Here is a 19,812-nt window from a genome sequence, read left to right on the forward strand (position 1 = left end):
CACTTGTAATTTCCTGAAAAGCGCATCTTTAAAAAAATGGCCAAACGAGAAGGCAAGAAAACAAGTGTCAAATCAAGACATCTCTAATTTTTATATTTAATCACTAGAACTCAGTTATTCCTTGAAATATGCATTGTCAAAGCTGCAAAATTAACAGCTTAAAACCACCCATCATTCAATAGATGTTGGCTGAGCACCTACTGTGCATCCTGTGAAGGTGCAGGAGAGAGTCATGGATATGACAGAAAGTCCTCTGCAATGACCAGCCCACATTCTCATAGGAGATGGAGAAACACATAAGTGAAGACCCGTGATAGACTAAGATAGCAAGAAAAGATACAAAGAACATGAAAACAGGTGTGGTCACATAGAGAAAAAAGGGATGTAGGGAGGGCCATCAGAGTAGATGTTAGAGCCACAAATGCTCACCAGGAGGGACACGTAACCTGAGGCTTGAGAGGCAAGAAGCTCCCAGCTGTTGAAGATGAGGGAGTAGAGTGTTCTAAGCAGAGACAACCATCAAATACTGAGACAAGCTTAGGGATTCAAGGAACGAAAGTAAGTCAGAGGTGGACGGGAGGTAGCAAGACGGACAGGATGGTGGCCACAGGGAGAAGCCTCAGTTTTATTTATGGAAGACATTGGAAGGGTCAGAGGATTGCGTGATCCAGAGGACATCACAAGATTATTCCAGTTGCCATAGGGAAAAGACCATAGGATGACAAGGGAGCTGGACAGGCCAGTTAGGAAATGGCTTTGGCATCTGGGAAAGAGAAGATGACCACAGTGGAGAGGAGGGGAGGAGAGCTGGGGCACGTCTGGCAGTGAGGGGGCTGGTTGGTGAGCTCCATGGTTTGAATGCATCCCCCAGATTTCATGTGTGGGAAACTTAATCCTTAACAGAGCAGTACTGAGAGGTGGGGCCTTTAAGAGGTGACTGGATCACGAGGACTCTGCCCTCATGAATGGATGGGTCCATTCATGGATTAATGGATTGTGTTAATTGACCAATGGGTTATCAGAGGAGTGGAACTGCCGGCTTAATAAGAAGAGGAAGGGAGCCCTGAGCTGGTATGTGAGCACACTCAGCCCCCTTGCCACAGGATGCCCTGCACCACCTTGGGACCCTATAGAGTCCCCATCAGCAAGAAGGGCCTCACCAGATGCAGCCTCTCAACCTTAGGTTCTCAGCCTCCATAGCTTAAGAAATAGATTCCTTTTCTTTATAAAGTACCAAGTTTCAGGTATTCTGTTATGAGCAACAGAAAACAGACTCAAGCAGGGAGTTAGATTCGGATGAAGTAAGATCAGCGCCCAGGAGGCCCCAGCATGGAGGCTCAGGCAATCAGGAGCGGCCATACCATTCACTGGGGAGAAAGTGGTTTGGGAGAGTGGACACCAATGGGTTTGTTCTGCCTTGTTGTTAAAGATACAGGTGCCTAATAGACTTCCAAGGAGAGATAACCAGAAGACAGTGGATGAGACATCATTGGGTGCCTCACATGCTGGTCACGTGAAGAAGTGAGAGAGACCTGGCTCAGCCTCTCAGGCCACCCTCACACTGGTGTTCAGTGATTCCTCCCTGCCCTTTCCCAGTCTTTCCTCCCTGGCCCAGCCCCCTCCCTCCAGGGCCCCAGATGGTCTGTGGATGGTGGTATCAGCTACCTTGTCATGCTGCCGGGCCCTTGTGGGAAGGCCTGCATGATGGGATCTCAGGCGATGCTCTCCCTGGGTGGCATCCTTCAGTTCATTTTCCTAGGACAAAAGGAAAGGACATGTGAGGTGGTGCCCCAGTGTTTCGAGACTTGGTCGAGTGCAGTGGTTAGGAGCTCTGATTTGGAAATGAGACCCAAGGTTGAGCACTGATTCTGCGGTCCATAAGCTGTGTATGAGTCGGGACTCATCTCTTTTTTTCCAAACCATAAGTTTCCAACTCTGCAAAATGCAATCAGGTTATACTTTACGATGATTAGAATATAATACAATAATATATAGTAATCACTTAGTGTCTGTGTCCTAAAAAAGCAACAGAACTTCTCATCAATTGGAGTTGTTAATAAGCTTTGACCCATCCCTTTCCCCATGAACATTGCTCCAAACATACAGCCACAATAAACAATAGATAGAGAAAGGTTAGAAATATTTAGCCACTCAAAAATAAGATAAAGCTTTCTAAGGACTAAATGGCTAGAACACAATGTGGTGAGTGGAACTCCTGGAACCTTCTAGATTCAGAGTCCAAAAATAGGCAGGGAGAATTAAGAGTCCAGCTTTTTCAGGATATCCAAGATGCAGTGTATTCCACATAAGACAAGAGACATGAACTAAGGTCATCACATGACCCGAGGCAACAGTTAAGCCCCCAAAGAAAGCTGAAAATAATCCATTGCCTCTGCTTAGAGCCAGAGCTTTTATGAGGTGATACACCTAGAGAGGCAAGAGGGAGATGACCCATTTTTAGACTCATTTTTAGGACTTGTCTTACTCTCTAATATCACCATGGCACAGGGACTCAGAGCTGCCAATAATAAAATCTAATTCAAGACCGGGAGCACCTAGGGTGCGGTACAGTAACTACAAATAGGTAAGACAGGGAGAGTGAGCACAGAGATGGGATTAAGAATCTCCCATTCAAGATGAATCTGAAAAAGAAATTCCAGAACACATAAAGAAAACTAACCCTACTAAAGAGATCCCACAAAATTAATAATCAGGATGAATTTACCCCAGAAGAAGTAAAAATAATAAAGCAACCTGAAAAGGACTTCAATAAGTAAGTTGAGAATCCTAAAAGAGGGAATGACATCCATTCCAAAAGGTCGAAAGAGAAGCAGAAGGGATAATCAATGACTCACAGTGGAAGGCGGCTGGAACTACACCAGCTACCAGCTGTCAGGCTGAGAACTTCTCTTTTTCCCAGAACTTCTCTTTTTCCCAGTTGTTCGAGTTTGCTCTCTGTTCACACCCTAAATGAATTAATACTGGTGGGACACTCACATCTTGAACTGATCTTGTTCATCTCTGTTACAATATTTCAAGTGCTACGAGTCTAGGCTCCATTCACACAATAGAAAGCAGCAAGAAATCACGTGGTTTCAACATTTCCCAGGAGAAGAGAGGCTCCTCCTGGCTACTTTCAGCTTCCGTTTTTTAGTCAACCTTCCTTTTCTCTTAGCCACAGTCATAATGAGCTCCGCTACTCTATGGCACCTACATTTTCACAGCAATAAAACATAGCGATGGAACCCAAATGTAAAAGAGTGGTGCTTTGTTCTGGGAATCAATGATCCCCCCACCTTAGGGAAAGTGATTGATAATGGAGCAATTCTCTTCTGTCTTCTGAGACGGTCTGGATGGCATAACACTTACTGTTGCCTTTCTCAAGTAAAGCAGATCATAATTTAGTCCCACACTTGTTGCTTGAGAGAACTGCAGACGCTTCAGCATGTCCCACATGGAGGAATCCCTGGAGGTCTTAAGGGAATGGGATGGGTGTGCTAATCAAAACACCTGGCTGCTGACCTCAGAGGCCAACACGCCCCAAGGTAAACTAAGGCAGCCATAGCTCAGAGAATTTGAGAACAGGAGACATTTGAAATAGGGGTTAGATGATGGGTTCTGAGGTCAAATTGCCTAAATACAAATTGGAGCTCTCCTTAAACGTGACCTTGGACAAGCTGCCTGGCGTCCCTGCACTCTCTGTGACTTAAGGATGTAAAAGCTACAGCCCTAGCAGATGTTGGGAGGATTTGCGGACATCAATCTCACGGAACACTAAGTACATCTTACTGCACAGGGTCAAGGCTCAAACAAGTGGCCCCTTCCCTCCTGAAGGCATTGCAATGATTGCCTGCCTCTTGCACGTTCTGCCACCAAACAGCCACCTGGTTCACGCCACCCGCCTCTCCCTGCATTGCATTTGGGAAGAGTGAATTGCAGAAAACGAGCACAGGGAGGATAAGCAAGGCTGGTCTTTCACCCCATTTTCTGGTGGTTATAGAAATGCTTACATCTATTTATTTTATTTATATTCCATCTTAGTGATTCAAGGTCAGCTGCTTAACCTGATAAAACGAGATCAATCTTTTCAGGAAAAAAGCTCAGGATCTAAATCTTGTCCACAAAACACCAACCCATGCAAAGGGAGAGAAACATCTCCATCTTTTTCCAATGTAGCTTCCCAAATTGGTCCAAGCGTGAATAGGCACTTCAGATACCACTTACTATACTGGATGCACCCGACCCTAAAAGAAGCCAGTCCAGCACTCTGGAAGGCTGAGGCGGGCGGATCACCTGTGGTCAGGAGTTCAAGACCAGCCTGGCCATGGTGAAACCCCGCCTCTACTAAAAATACAAAAAAAAAAAAAAAAAATTAGCTGGGCATGGTGGTGCATGCGTGTAATCCCAGCTACTCAGGAGGCTGAGGCAGGAGAATCACTTGAACTCGGCAGGCGGGTTCAGTGATCGGAGATCGCACCATTGTACTCCAGCTTGGGCAACAAGAGTGAAACTCTGTCTCCAAAAAACAAAAGCCAGTAACAGGGAGAGCTACGGAAAAGCAACATCGTCTTGAAACTAACGACCCCCTACCTCACACTTCAATAATCACAAAAAACTTAGCCAAGTGCCAAAGCCCTTCCTACCATGATAGTAAAGGAAACCCATTCAGTGACAAAGACAGCCAGGTAAAGGCACAAAGAAAACAGCAAAGGTACCAGCTTGAGCCTCCTCAAACTATGAGACTTTATTTGCCAGATTATGAGCATCCCACATTGTCCATGCTTACCCTGAAGAAGCCCAGAGGTGGGCATGGGGACGTGTGGTTCCACGAGCAGCTCCACAGGGAAGCCGGCGTTGGTCCCACTGTCCCATGCAGTGGCAGGCACAGATACCGCCCTGACACGCATGTGTTTGCAGGCCTTGGGGGGGAATTCAGAAAACGCCTACTGCTCACCCTTCTGATCCTGTGAAGACGCTGAAAGGCAAGATGGCTTAACCTGGAAGGCCTTGTAACTGACCCTGTGTGCTACCCGGGAGGTGGACACTACCCCAATCTAATCAAGCCTTTCTGAATTAATCAGCACCACTGAAGCAATTCTGCAGGAATACCAAGCAAAATGCAGATCACCTATGTGCTGGCTGCACGCTTGAGATCAGGCCTCCAAGATGTGGGCCTGGAACTGCAACATGAGAAAATGAGAGTCCGCCAGCAGCCAGCACCGGTGGCACCAGCCGTGAGAGTCCCCAGGCGGAGGAAGAGGAGGACTGTGGGGTGGGGTGGGGGGGATAATATAATCGGACACTCTGAGTAACAGGGTTTTCTACAGCCTAGAGGGAGGCACCAGCACCTCAGTGCCTCAGATCACACCAATGCACGCGCGGTCCCACACACTACAGTGTAACTGACACCCTCGCTGGGTCTGCCATCGTGGGGCTTTGATGCTGTTGAGTTCTGACCACCTCTGAGTGCCAGTGGTTGAGTGTGATGACTTACGCCCCCCGCCTAGTGACAGGAAGCCCATGACTCCCACGCTGCTGGGACCCTGACGGGGAGAACGTTCTGAGCTCCAGCTGTAGGAACCACCCCCATCTCAGCTTCGTGACCTGAAATAACAATCGTGAAAAGAGAAAACCCAGCTTCCAGATATCTTTTTGCTTCTTCAGAAATGCATTGGCTTTGTTTTCCGGGGAAGGACACGTAAGCATTGCAACGGGATTCATTTCAGTCTCTAATCCTTTGAGGTTAAAGCCACACAAAAGAGGGTTTCCCAGCCAGTGGATGCCCTCATGAGACAGGGCCTACCCTGTAAGAATCAAAACACACAGTTTGTGGAAGTTAATTGTCTGCAGCCACAGACAGGAAGGGTTCTTCCTTACTTCCACTTACACACCCACCAGAGCATTCTGGGGTTGGATTTGAGGACTCCTAGGTCCACGTGTCCCTGAAATCCCCCTCCCAGGGCAGCTACACAACTGGCAGTTAAGGAGATCTTTTAATCCATTAATATCCACCAACACATTAAATAGGAACGGCCTTATTTGATTTTCTAGCTGCTGTGTTGCAAAATCATGGGCAAAAAGTGAATTCTACTAAGGATGAGGCAGGAGGGAAAAGGGCCAAGGCAAGTCTTTCAAACGCCACTGCCCACAGGGAGAGGCGTGTAACACACACGCCAGGACAGGGCCAGGCGTTCTAGAGGTCGCCGCAACCGGCTGGCCCAGGCCCCACTCTTAGAGGGCGGCTGCAACCCTGTCCCTCCGGCGGGTGCCACGTGGGGACGGGAACCGGCCCTGACAGCTGTCTGTCTTTAGGAGCTGGGACGCTGGGTTTCCATCCAAAACATCCCTGTTTGGATATGGTGGCTACTAATTCAAAACACATACCACAGACTCCCTCCCAAAATAAACACATCTACGGCAGAATTCGACTTAAAGGTGGGGCGCTGCATAAAAGCAGCTGGACTTGTGCAGAGTCCAAGAGCAGGTGGTGTGAGGGGAGGTGCAGGGAGCCCCAGGGGGGTGTGGACTTCCTGTGTGCAGGGAGAGGAGGAGGAGATGGGTTTCCAAGTAGGATGGCCCACAGTGCCTGAGGCTGCCTCCCTTTCTGCTGTGGACTGAACTGCATCTCCCCAAATTCGTACTGTGAGGCCCTAGCCCCAGGGTGACTATATTTAGAGATGGGTCTCTTAGGAGGTAAGGAAGGTTACATGAGGTCATGAGATGCTAATCCAATAGGGTCCGGGCTTTCTAAGAGGAGGGCGATCTTGGTCTCTCTCCCTGCCTTTCTTTCCCTCTCTCTGTCTCATTCTGCCTCTGTTTCAGTTTTTCTTTCTGCCTCTGCCACTGTCTGTCTCTATGTCTGTCTCTCTGTTCGTTTTCCTGGCTCTGTCTCCACGTCTCTGTTTCTCTGCTTCTCCTTCTGTCTCTCCCAGCCTCACTCTGCCTCTCTCTCTGCCTCCATGTTTCTCTGAGTCTCTGCCTCTCTGTCTCTATTTCTCTGTGTGCAGGGGTGTCTCTGCCTCCACCTCTCTGTCCCCCCCCCCCCACCTGGCCATGTGAGGACACAGTGGGAAAACAGCCCTCTGCAAGTCTGCAAGTCCAGAAGTGGCTCGCACCAGGAACCGAATCAGCCAGCACCTTGGGCTTAGGCTTCCAGCCTCCAGGACCGTGAGAAAGGAGAGCTCTGTCATTTAAGCTGCCCGGTCTGTGGGATCCAGCTACGGCAGCCTGAGCTAGTGTATGGCCCCTGCTAAAGCAGCGAGACACGGACAGAAGGCTTCCCGGAGTCTCCCGAGGCAGCTCAAGGGCTCATCAAGAAAGAAACTGGGTCTTCCAAAGACATTCCGTTCCCCATCAGGAGCTCCAGTTAAATCCCCATTCCAATGGCCAAGGTGGCCACTTCTCTGGGGGAGAAACTGACAAGAGGAAGGAAAAAGCATGTTCTTTCCATAACTTGTCAATTTTATTCAATTCAATAATCCCTCCACCACCACCACCACTGAGTGTGTATGTGCCAGTACCGGGCTCAGCAGGGGCCCCGGAACGAGTGGGTGAGAAGCAGCCCCTGCCCCCAGTCTTGTGGGTACAGCAGACAGCGCAGGGCGTTCCGAGCTGGGATGTCAGGAATGCCGGTTGCTATGGGGAGAGGCGAGAGGAATTCTCAGTATCTCCTTATTCAGGTCTGGTCTCAGAGGTGGGGAAGAGGGTCTACCCAGCACAAACACATAACAAAGGCATGAAAGGGCACAGCAAGGCCTCCGGCTCTCAGGATCTGGCATCCACGCTACAGGATTCAAAACCAAGAACATCCAATCCGCTGGCCGGACAGGCCCCGGCGAGACACTTCCTCACCGCCTCTGCTCTGCGGCCTCGAAGTAAAGAGGTTGCCTCCAGATGCTGGGTGGTGCTCCCAGCCCTGGAGATGGACGCTGCTCCTGAGTAGGGGAGGATTTGGACATGGGAAGCACCTCAGTGAGAGAGTGGACGTGGTAATTAACCCGTCATGTCTTTCTGATCACATGAATGCAGTCAATTCTTACGTGAATGCAATGCAGCCTCCCAAGAGTACAGCGGCTTCTTCTCTGCTCTTTTTTGTCCTCTGTCTGTGGTGCCAGAGGCATGAACCAGGCTGGATTCCCGATGGCCTTAAGCAGAGCCCAGCCAGGCTGCAGTGAGCAGGGGACGCACCTCACGAGTGACCAGCCCCATGCACAGAGAGCTGCAGACAGCTGGGCTCTGGCTGGACAGGCACTGGGGGTAGCAGGTGTGGAGAAGCAGGAAGGGTTGGGTGGCGAGGACTTCGTGAACCCCACTGAGGAATGTGTACTTTATTTAGAATGAAATGCAGAAGCTGTCAAAGGTGCTTAAGTGAAATAATAGAAAAATAATATCTGCACTTGGGAAATACTGTCCTGGACGTTAAACGGATTGAAGAGGGGTCAGGCTGGAGCCAAAGAGACCAATTTGCACTCATTTAGGGGACAAGTGCCAGTGGTCAGAACTGAGATTATGGCAGCAGAAAGACGAAGACGGGCTCAGGAGTTATTAGAGCAGGTGAAATAGCATGGCTTGGTGATTAGAGAAGGCGGCACCACAGTCTGGCTGGGGGCTGCAGAGGCAGGGAGGAGGGAGAAAGTGCAGATTTAAGGGATGGGGCACGTTTGGTTGCGCTGGTGCTTGGTGAGTGTGAGACCCCACATGAGGCCCGGTGGGAATGCTTAGGGGACAGTTCCCCACATGGCCCAGAGCTCAGGAAGGAGAGCCTGACCCAGACCCAGGTGTGAACTGCACTGATACTGACGCCACTTTGAGTCATGGGAGGGGAGGAACTCTCAGCAAGATTAAGGAGCAGGAGACAGAGCTGGGAGAAGCCCAAGCATCACAAATGGGCATGAGCTGATCCTGTAGAGTACGGGGCAGAAGCAATGGGAAGCCAGCCCTGGGCTGTCCTAGAAGCTGACTGGCCAGAGCCTTGAGAGTGGGGACCGGCAGGTCAGCTACCGCCCAGAAACCAAGCAGCATCGCGGACATCTCCGTGACCTCCAGGAGGGTTCTGGTGATGGAATAAGCAGAGGGCAGCGTCAGTGGGTGGGAGATAAAGAGGAAGAGGGAGGAGATGCTTTTTGCAGAGCGCTGGGTGAGAAGAGGTACAGAGAGACAAGGTCATGATTTGAGCCTTCTAGGGGCATGGATGACTAAGGAAGGTGGAGAAGAAGGCCCTGGAGGCAGTGACAGAGTCAGTAACTCCTTCCTCCCACAGACGAGTGGGTTGTGGGTGGCTGCCAGGAACAGCAGCCCTCCAGGAAGCCCAGTCAAGGCTGAGAGTGGTAACGTTCGTGGGGGCATTGGCAGGTGCAGATGGGCACAAGGGGAAGGCATGAGGGCAGCAGAGAGAAGGACGGGGCACTTGGGGACGAGATCGTGTTGGGGGAGATGACCCAAGGGGCTCATGTTGGATGATACAGCAGCTTTGATCCCCTGGGCTTCTACACTGGGCCAAGAACCAACATAGGCTGTTTGCTTTCCTCCTCTTCCTTTCGAAATCTTATCCAGTCCTCCTAGCACTGCCACGTGGCAGATATTCTTGCTATCCTGCTTGTGAAGGGAAGACATTCAAGCACAAGGAGGTTAAGTAACTGAGCAAGCAGCCCCCCCAAGCACCTGGAGGGGTGGGACTCAAGCCCGGGCCGTGCAACTCTCAGGTTTGAGACCCCTCCTCCCCGCCCCAATTCGCCTCTGACTCTCCTTAGGAAGAGCATCGCCCAGCACTTCCCTGGGTCACGCCTTCCCGAGGCCCAGAGGAAGGTTCGGAAATGCCTCCAGTTGGCAGGGGTGGGGGGTTATGGAATGCCTGAGGCATCTTCCCTTGCACTGGGGACTGCAGATACAGTCTTGGGAGCCTACAAAAATATTTCCTGGTATTTTTATTTCCATGAAATTTAAAAGAATGTATAAAGGAACAATTTTGTGCCCTATTCAGGACCAAAGGTCAACATCTACATTTGGGTTTATGGGCCCTCCTGTGCTGGCCTGAAGAATCGCCGTATTGACTGCCCCGAGATGTTGAAAGACAATGAAAGCTAACTTCAATGGTGCTTTTGTGCTCGATGAAAGCCAAAGGACTTCTACAGGCTCAGGCATCAAAGATCTTGCAAGAGTTTGAAAGAGATCAGTGGTAGGAATCGAGCCAACTTCCAGCCAACTGTACAAAGGCATTAACTTTACTTATAAGAGGAAAAGTGATTTAAGTTAAATATCATATGACACATTAAGTCACAGCAAGTTTGGGTTTTGAATTTTATTGGTGTCTTGAAGTTGTTTCTCTTTGATCTGCTAATTCATTTTGGCCTTATGGTTTAGAAAAGCCATAAAAATGTTATAACCAGTTTTATCTCTGGACACATGTAATTACATTATGAATTATAAATAACCATATTATGCTCAAACATAGACTATTTAGTTATCATATACAAGTCTGGTAGAATAATGCCATATAAGAATGATGTAATTATCAATTATAATAACGTATAATAAAAATAATCTAAGTCAACACTGGAGTGTGCTTGGTAATATTTTTTCTTTCTGAAAAGGCTTCATAAGTGGTTCTAGCCTAAAGGCATGGGTGGGAGAGTAAAAGGAAGGAAGGGAAGAGAAGAAAAGCCAGTGGTGGGAAGCCTGGAGAGGGAGTCTGAACTAAGGAGAGGAGAAACCACAGGGTGGAAGGTGAGTGGTGGCTGCTGTCCAGGGTCCTGATGGTCACTGAGCCCTACTCCCACCCACCCCTTGAGGTCAAGGCCCAGGGCAGTCAGCTAAGTCATCCCAGGGTGTGGAGGGACCACTGGGGCTTAGAGGACCTGGGTTTGAAGCCTATCCTAACATGGACCAGATGTAATTTGGGGAAAACTGTTTAGCCTAAGTATTCCTGGCAATTTAAATGAGATGATTTATAAAAATGTACTTTTCAAGTCGTAAAGGGCAATTTGAATGTGAAATATTATACTAATAAAGGGACTGGCACTAAAACAATTGCTTCTGGTTCCCTAGTGTTAGGGGACGGTTCTGGGGGAGGCTGGAGAGAGCAACTCCAAAACTCTCAGTTCCCTTCTATTTTCAGAAACTTGCTTCAACCATGACTGATACATGCTATTCCTGATCTGTTTGATATTTCAGCATTGCACATATGCCAATAATGCAATTGCAGGGAAGCACATGGTGCTATTTAAAAACTGTGTTCCTAACACAGGTTAGAGACAAGCTCAAGTGGAAAAATATAACACATGAAGCAGATTCTCAGGCAAGTTTATGACATTTACATTCACCTTTTAAATAAGGCTTCTCTCAGCTTCTGCACAGCAAAAGAAACTATCATCAGAGCAAACAGACAACCTGCAGAATGGGAGGAAATATTTGCAATCTATCCATTTGACACAAGTGTGATATCCAGAATCTACAAGGAACTTAAACAAACTTACAAGAAAAACAAACAAACCTATTAAAAAGTGGGCAAAGAACATGAACACAAACTTCTCAAAAGAAGACATTTATGTGGCAAAAAAACATATGCAAAAAAGCTCAACATCACCAGTTATTAGAGAAATGCAAATTAAAACCACAATGAGATACCATCTCATACCAGTAAGAATGGTGATCATTAAAAAGTCTGTCAAGAAACAACAGACACTGGCAAGGCTGTGGAGAAACACTTTTACAGTGTTGATGGGGATGTAAATTAGTTCAACCATTGTGGAAGACAGTGTGATAATTCCTTGAAGACCTAGAACCAGAAATACCATTTGACCCAGCAAATCAGAAATACCTTTTGACCCAGCAATCTCATTACTGGGTATATACCCAAAGAAATATAAATCATTCTATTATAAAGATACATGCAAACATATGTTCACTGTAGCACTATTCACACTATTCACAATAGCAAAGACATGGAATCAACACAAATGCCCATCAATGACAGACTGGATAAGAAAGCATGGTACATATACACCATGGAATACTATGCAGCCATAAAAGGGAATGAGATCATGTCCTTCGCAGTTACATGGATGGAGCTGGAAGCCATTATCTGCAGTAAATTAATGCAGGAACAGAAAACCAAACACCACAAGTTCTCACTTATAAGTGGGAGCTGAATGATGAGAACACATGGATACAGGGAGGGGAACAACACACACTGGGGACTGTTGGAGGTTGAGGGTAGGGGAAGGGAGAGAATCAGGAAAAACAGCTAATGCATGCAGGGCTTAATACCTAGGTGATGAGTTGATAGGTGCAGCAAACCATCATGGCACATGTTTACCCATGTAACAAACCTGCATGTCCTGCACATGTACCCCAGAACTTAAAATAAAAATGTCTCTCAATAATTGTACTTCATCAGCTTACACGTATCTGCAATGCATGCTCTGACTTCCCAGTGGAAAAGAAGCAGGGTTAAATTTAAATTTGCTTCATATTAGTCAGTAGAATCAGAACACAGGCAGCCCCAAAGGGAACCCCTTTCTACCAAAACAATGGGGTTGAACTTAGGAGAGAACAATTATGTCACACAGCTGAGGAGGTCAAAAATGGGAACCCTCATATATTTCCAGTGGAGATATAAAATATTGCAGCCACTGCAGAAAAAGTTTAGTGGTTCCCTAGAAAGTTCAACAGACTCACTACCTTACCCAGTAATTTGCTCCTACATTTATGCCCAGAGCATTGGAAACAGGTGTTCAAATACTTACACACAAATGTCATGGCAGCATTATTCATAATAGCCAAAACTCAGAAACAACCCAACTGTCTATTGATGGATGAATGGATAAACCAAATGTGGTCCATCCAGAAAGTGGAAGATTCTTCAGCCTACAGAAGGAATGACATGCTGATTCAGGCTACAACAGGGATGAACCTCAAAAACATCACGTTAGGTAGACAAAGCCAGACACAAACATTCACATGTTGTATGATTCCACTTACATGAGATATTCAAGATAGGTAAATCCACAGAGACAGAAAGCAGATTTGTGGCTGTCAGGGTTGGAAGGACGAAGGAAAGAGGAGGGGCTACCTAGCGGGCACAGGGTTTCCTTTGGGATGAAGAGGATGTTTTGGAACTAGATAGAGGTGATGGCTGCACAACATTGCAAATGTACTAAATGCCACTGAATTGTTCACTATAAATGGTTAATTTTATGTTATGTGAATTTTACGTCAATTTGTTTTAAAGATGTCACCCAACCTCCCAGCAAGAGTCTGAAGGGCTACAAGGCATCAGTCCCCAACATTTTTGGCAACAGGGAACAGTTTCATGGAAGACAAATTTTCCACAGACTGGGGTGGAGGGAATGGTTTCGGGATGAAACGTCTATCTCAGATCATCAGGCATTAGATTCTCATAAGGAGCATGCAACCTAGACCCCTCACACGCGCAGTTCACTCTCCCATGAGAATCTTACGCCGCTGCTGGTCTGATAGAAGGCAGAGCTCAAGCGATCATGCTCATTCTCCCACTGCTCACCTCCTGCTGTGCCGCTGGGTTCCTAACAGGCCACAGACCCGTGCTGGTCCATGGCCCAGGGGTTGGGGACCCACGCTATAAGAGAAGAGACAAACCTATGTCCCAACAGTATGTTTCCCTGGGTGTCTCCTGCTGAAAGAATCTCACCTGAGTGTGTAAGTGTACGGACATCCATCCTTGGGACAGTGGAACCGCTAAACACAACCAGCCACTGCATTTGGTTTTCTACCAATCAACAACAATCTGCTCCAATACTAGAGGGAACTTAACTCGGGGAACTTACTGAGACTTGATATGTTCACTATGGCTCCTGCCCTAGGGACTTGCAAGGGTAATTTTTTTCTATATGCGATTTTGGTATAACCTGTTGACTTTAGAACTAAACCCCTGCACAAAACGTGACTCTACCAAATGCTTGTTCATACTACATAAGGCATGGTAATTTATAAGCTATATTCCCCTAACTCCCAACAAATGATTTAAGGATGCTTGTACTAAAAATATTTATGCAATAAGGCAGTTAAGAATAACAATTTTGCAAAGAAAAAGGAAACAATATATAGAAAACCTTATACCAAGAAATCACATAAAAAGGGTTTTAACCTATTGACTGAACATTACATTCATGCTCTGAGCTTGCCCAGCTGCTACTGCACGAAGGAAAACCTATCAATTATAACTTCATTAACGTAAAGGATGTGCCTCCTAGGATTCTGCCACAAATGACAAAGCAATGAAAAATATTTGATTGCCTTTTTAAAAAAATTACTTGCTTTTTCAAGAGCTGATTTATGAGAACTGCTGCAATATGGTGCTACTCCCTAAATTGCTTCTGTCTTCTCACCTTCTCCTTCCAACCTTGGGGGTTTTCTTCACCACACTTCAAATTCTTGAGCAAGGCCACATTCAGTCACGTGAACAACTGAAACTGGTGGTTCTGCAAGCTGGTCCACGACGCAGACTCAGGCTGTGAACTCGGACAAATTGAGCAGCTCCTCACGTGGCCTGCTCGTTCAAGACGGCCACACTTCTCTCCCCAAGGACTGATCACCTTGATCGATGACCAATTGAATTTGCCTTATGTACAGTGTGACTCGGAGTCCTCCAAGTATTACAAAATATGTCCTTAGTTTAGATCCAAATCTATCTTCTGCTCATCAAGTGATATATCTATGGCCATGGAAATCAGACAAAATTCCTTTCCAGATGGATGTTTTCAGGTATTTTTGTTAACTTGTTGAGGTAAAACACACATGAAATGCACAAATCATAGGTGTACAACTCCATTAACTTTTACAAAGTACACACACACCTGTATAACGACGATCCAGATGAAGAAGCAGGACATTTGCCACCACCTCAAACCCTCTCCCCTGCCTCCTCCCAGCTGAGAGTCCCCAAAAGGTAACCACTGTTCTGATTTCTCACCCTGTGAATGTGTTTTGCCTGTTTTTCTATTCTATGTAAATGTAATATAGATTTTTAATGTCTGGATATTTATCTCAACATTTTATCTAGGACGCACACACATCTGTGAAATGGCAGCCCTTCATTACTGTGTAGTATCCTCTTGTATAAATATTCCAAGATTTACCTATTTATGTCCAACAGTTATTAAACAATGGGGTGATTCCAGCTTGAGACCATTAAAAATAACGCTGCAAAGAACATTCTTGAGCATGTCTTCTTGGAGGCATATGTACATGTTTCTCAGGACTACTCATCTAGGAATAGAACAGTGGTGCCTGCAGAGGTGTAAACATACGAAGTTCACCCATGTCATAGATTCTGTCTTCTAAAAGCCAAATGGTGGTGCTTTCAGAGATTCCAGCAGGTGCCCCTTCCATGAGAGTCCAAACCCAGACACCTCTAGGAGTTATGTCTAATGAGATGTATATGTTTAGCCCCTAGGAGTTACATCTTACGAGATGCATGTGTTTAGCTTTTGCTAAACAGCTTTTAGAAAAGTGGGGAGTGTCAAAAGGAGACATACAAATGGCCATCAGGTATATGAAAAAATGCTCATCATCACTAATTAGAGAAATGCAAACTAAAACCACAATGAGACATCTTCCCACCCCGCTCAGAAGCACTATGATGAAAAGTCAAAAAATAACAGATACCGGCAAGGATATGGACAAAAGGGAACTCTTACACACTAATTTGGAATATAAATTAGTATAACCTTTCTACAAGACACTATGGATGTTTCTCAAAGAATGAAAAATAGAACTATTAACACCATTCCATCCAGCAATTCCACTACTGGGTATCCACCCAAAGGAAAACAAATCACTGTATCAAAAAGATACCTGCGCTCATGTGTTCAACACAGCACTATTCACAATAGCAAAGATAGAGAATCAACCTAAATGTCCGTCAGTGGATAACTGGGTAAAGAAAATATGGTACATATACACCATGAAATACTGTCCAGCCATAAAAATAATGAAATTATGTCTTTTACAGCAACACGGATGAAACTAGAGGCCATTATCTTAAGTGAAACAACTCAGAAAGTCAAATACTGCATGTTCTCAGTTACAAGTAGGAGCTAAACAGTGTCTCCACGTGGACATAGAAAGTGGAATGATAGGCTGGGCGAGGTGGTTCATGCCTGTAATCCCAGCACTTTGGGAGGCTGAGGCAGGCAGATCACTTGAGGTCAGGAGTTCGAGACCAGCCTGGCCAAAATGGTGAAACCCCGTCTCTACTAAAAATACAAAAATTAGCCAGGCGTGGTGGTGCGTGCCTGTAATCCCAGCTACTCTGGAGGCTGAAGCAGGAGAATCGCTTAAACCCAGAAGGCAGAGGTTGCAGTGAGCCGAGATCACGCCACTGCACTGCAGCCTGGGTGACAGAGCGAAACTCCATCTTAAAAAAAAAAAAAATCTGGTGATGGTTATGCTAGCAGCTCAGGCCTCACTACACAATATATTCGTGTAGCAAAACCGCACTCATGCCCCTTAAATATATGCAAATGTAGCGGGAAGTATGAGAGTCCCTGTGGCTTCACATCTTTACCAACTCTGGTGCTGTCAATGCTTCTCTGTAGAAGCCATTCTGGTGTAGCACAGTGGAGAGGTATGAACACAGCTAAGTTCACCCATGTCATAGATTCTGTCTTCAAAAAACCAAATGGTGGTGATTTCAGAGATTCTGGCCGGTGTCCCTTCCATGATAGTCCGAACCCAGATGCCTCTAGGAGTTACGTCTAAGCAAAGCAGCCTGGCTGAAGATCATCCATAGCGGTTAGGACTGGCACAAAGAGGAGAGTGTCTACCTGTCTAGGAAAGGGTCCATCGCTCAGCTCCAGCTAGGTGTGGCCCATGAGGAACACGGGCCACCATTATTGGGGCTACCATTATTTTTGAAGCGAAACCAAATCAATATTTTTATGTAAAACATCCCCACCTGAAGATGTTGGTGACTAAGGAGAGCCTGTCTGAAGCTCACTTGAGGTTCACTGGCTGCCCTTTAGCAAGCTCACATCAGACCTTTGCTGACCTCTGATCACTGGCCGGCTCCCTGCAGCAAGGGCCTCAGAGTGTTCCAGCTTCCTCCTTCGTGAGCAGCTGCTGCTCTGTTCTCTGGGGCTGATGAATTTATGATAATGCTTTGAAAAAAGAACCTTAATCAGCTGGGTGCAGTGGCTCATGGTCCTAATCCCAGGGCTTTGGGAGTCCCAGGTGGGAGAATTACGTAAGGCCAGGAGTTTGAGGCCAGGCTGGGCAACATAGCAAAACCCAGTCTCAACTGAAAAGTAATTTAAAAAATTGTTTTTAATTAGCTGGGCATGGTGGCACACATCTGTAGTCCCAGCTACCCGGGAGGCTGAGGCAGGAGGATCACTTGAGCCCAGGAGGTCAGGGCTGCAGTGAGCCAAGATAATGCCTCTGCACTCCAGCCTGGGCAGCAACGGAATGAGACTTTGTCTCCAAAAATAATAATATTAATAACAACAGTGACTGACCACTGCACAAGTACTAATCTAAACACCATTACATAGACTAACTCATTTAATCCTTGCAACAAGCATGTAAAACGCAGCTCTTATATATATATAAAATACATATAATACATATAATATATAAAAGTATATATAATATATATTTTATATATATATATATATATATATTTTTTTTTTTTTTTTTTGAGCCAGGGTGTTGCTCTGTCACTCAGGCTGGAGTGCAGTGGTACAGTTTCAGCTCACTGCAGCCTCAACCTCCTGGGTTCAAGTGATCCTTCTGTCTTAGGCCCCCCAAGAAGCTGGGACTACAGGTATGCGCCACCACATCCACTAATTTTTTTTTTTTTTGCATTTTTTGTAGAGACAGGGTTTCACCAATTTGCTCAGGCTGGCCTCAAACTCCTGGGCTCGAGCAATCTCTCCGCCTCGGCTTCCCAAAGTGCTGGCATTACAGGCATGAGCCATCACGCCTAGCTGCAGCATTATTTTTAATCCCCATTTTATGGACGGAAAAAAGGAGGCATAAGGCATTTAAGTAATAGTGTGGAGGGCACGTACAAAAACGAGAGAGAGAGAAGCAGAGACAGATGGGCATGCGGAGCTGGGGGACAGGTTCTCACCCATAAACGTAAATATCATTTTGGGTTAACAGACATCATCCCCTGGTTATCCCTGGGCTCCTGAAATGCCCACGACCCCCAGAATAGGTCAACACTGTTCATCTCTATGCTTAACACTGACTGGCTGAATTTATTCCAAATAACCAAGCCTCAAGAATGAAGACCAAGCTCTTGCTAGATTTTATGAATCCCCCTCCAGTAATGGTTTCCAAAAGGTCTTTAGAATTCTTCATTAGCATCAAAAAATTTCACCACCATACCCCAACTGCACGATAGTATCTAGACTTCCATTTATTTCAGCCATAGTCAACCCTTGGGCACTTACAGATTGGCCGACTTCTGCAATCATCTATTCTCCAACCAACTGGACCCTGGAGTATACAAGTTGTTGCAGGTCCCTGCTGTCCAATATGGTGGCCACCAGCCGTGCCTGGCTATTTACTTTTAAATTTAATTTAAGTCAAATAAAATCCCAGTATGTAGAGCTTAATTTCTTTCCTCTCAACCCTGGGCTGGACTTGGCGACTTGCTTCCTGAAGTGAGAACAGCAACTTTGCAGATGCCACCTTCACCGAGTGACCATGCCTGATAGCACCAGCAGCAAGTCGCACTGATACTGTGAAGCCCCTGGCATGGCGTGATGGGGAGGGCACGTCCCCTCTGGGGTACTTTTTCCAAAAGCCTAGAACCCCATTCTTATCATAGGAAAACACAAGGCAACCCCAAATTGGGAGATATTCTGCAACTTATCTGGCCAGTACTGTTAAAAAGTATCAAGGTACAATAAACAAGGAGGGACTGAGAAACTCTCACAAATCTTAGTAAGAAAACTCTCAGTAAGGAGGCATGATGGCCAGATGCAGTGTGGTGCCTTGGATGGGATTCCAGGGGAGAACAATGATGCCACCAGGGCCTCTTACACCCCAGCTCTTCCTAAACACAACATCGACTGCAGCTGTGTATTTGCAAATGCTGGGGTTGGTTCCATAGAATGCATTTCAAGCAGACATGAAGCCACAGTTTCGCTTATTGGCTTTATCTCAAAAGGTTTGCCTTCTGCCTCTGTAGCTGACACTCGTAAGACTGAAACTTATTTTCATGAATCCCGTTTTGCCACTGGCAGCGTAAGACAGGGAGGAGGGCTGGGAAAGAAGGTGGCTCCATCACCCCACAGTACAAGGCCAACAGAGATGCAGGGCAGGACCTTGGAGGCCTTCCAGCACCCCCACATGGTTGCCATATTGCCATCAGCAAATGATTTAACCTCTTTGAAGTCTCACCTCCCTCTCCGGGAGAAATGAGTATCCTGACGCAGACCTCTGTGGGGTCATTGGGAAGGTTAAAATAACCAGCCTATGTGAAAGATCCGGGTGCGTATTAGAAGGAAAATGAAGGTGGGTTTCTGCTCACCTCATGCAGAATTCTCAGTCCAGGTTGTACCCACACGGTGCATCTCAAATTGCAAAGGAAACTCTTGTCCTATCATAAATTCACCAGCCTCAGAGAACAGAGCAATACATCCTGATTGCTTCTTATAGGAGGAAATGAGATTGCCTCTCTGTCTAGCATGGAGAAGTCATTAGCGAGGCTCTGTCAGTGCTCAGGTCTGAGCTCAGATCATGCTTGAAAATGCCCCTTTGGCTGGACTCAGGGTGAAATGACTGCTAATTATAAGCACACTTGCTCTGACTCTCTCTCCCTCC

The 19,812-nt window shown here is 46.5% G+C and overlaps 1 protein-coding gene across 8 annotated transcripts in view; it reads right to left on the reverse strand.

Annotated features, from left to right (window-relative positions):
- Positions 1 to 19,812, reverse strand: part of RIMBP2 (RIMS binding protein 2) — a 328,067-nt gene that overhangs the window by 124,308 nt on the left and 183,947 nt on the right. For all 8 annotated transcript variants that reach the window (XM_015109708.3, XM_015109709.3, XM_015109703.3 and 5 more), the window contains exon 3: positions 1,666 to 1,755. The gene's annotated coding sequence lies outside the window, so the exon portion shown is untranslated. The remainder of the gene's footprint in view (positions 1 to 1,665; positions 1,756 to 19,812) is intronic.

Source organism: Macaca mulatta, chromosome 11, assembly GCF_049350105.2.
Source record: "Macaca mulatta isolate MMU2019108-1 chromosome 11, T2T-MMU8v2.0, whole genome shotgun sequence".
In the NCBI taxonomy this organism is placed as follows: domain Eukaryota; kingdom Metazoa; phylum Chordata; class Mammalia; order Primates; family Cercopithecidae; genus Macaca; species Macaca mulatta.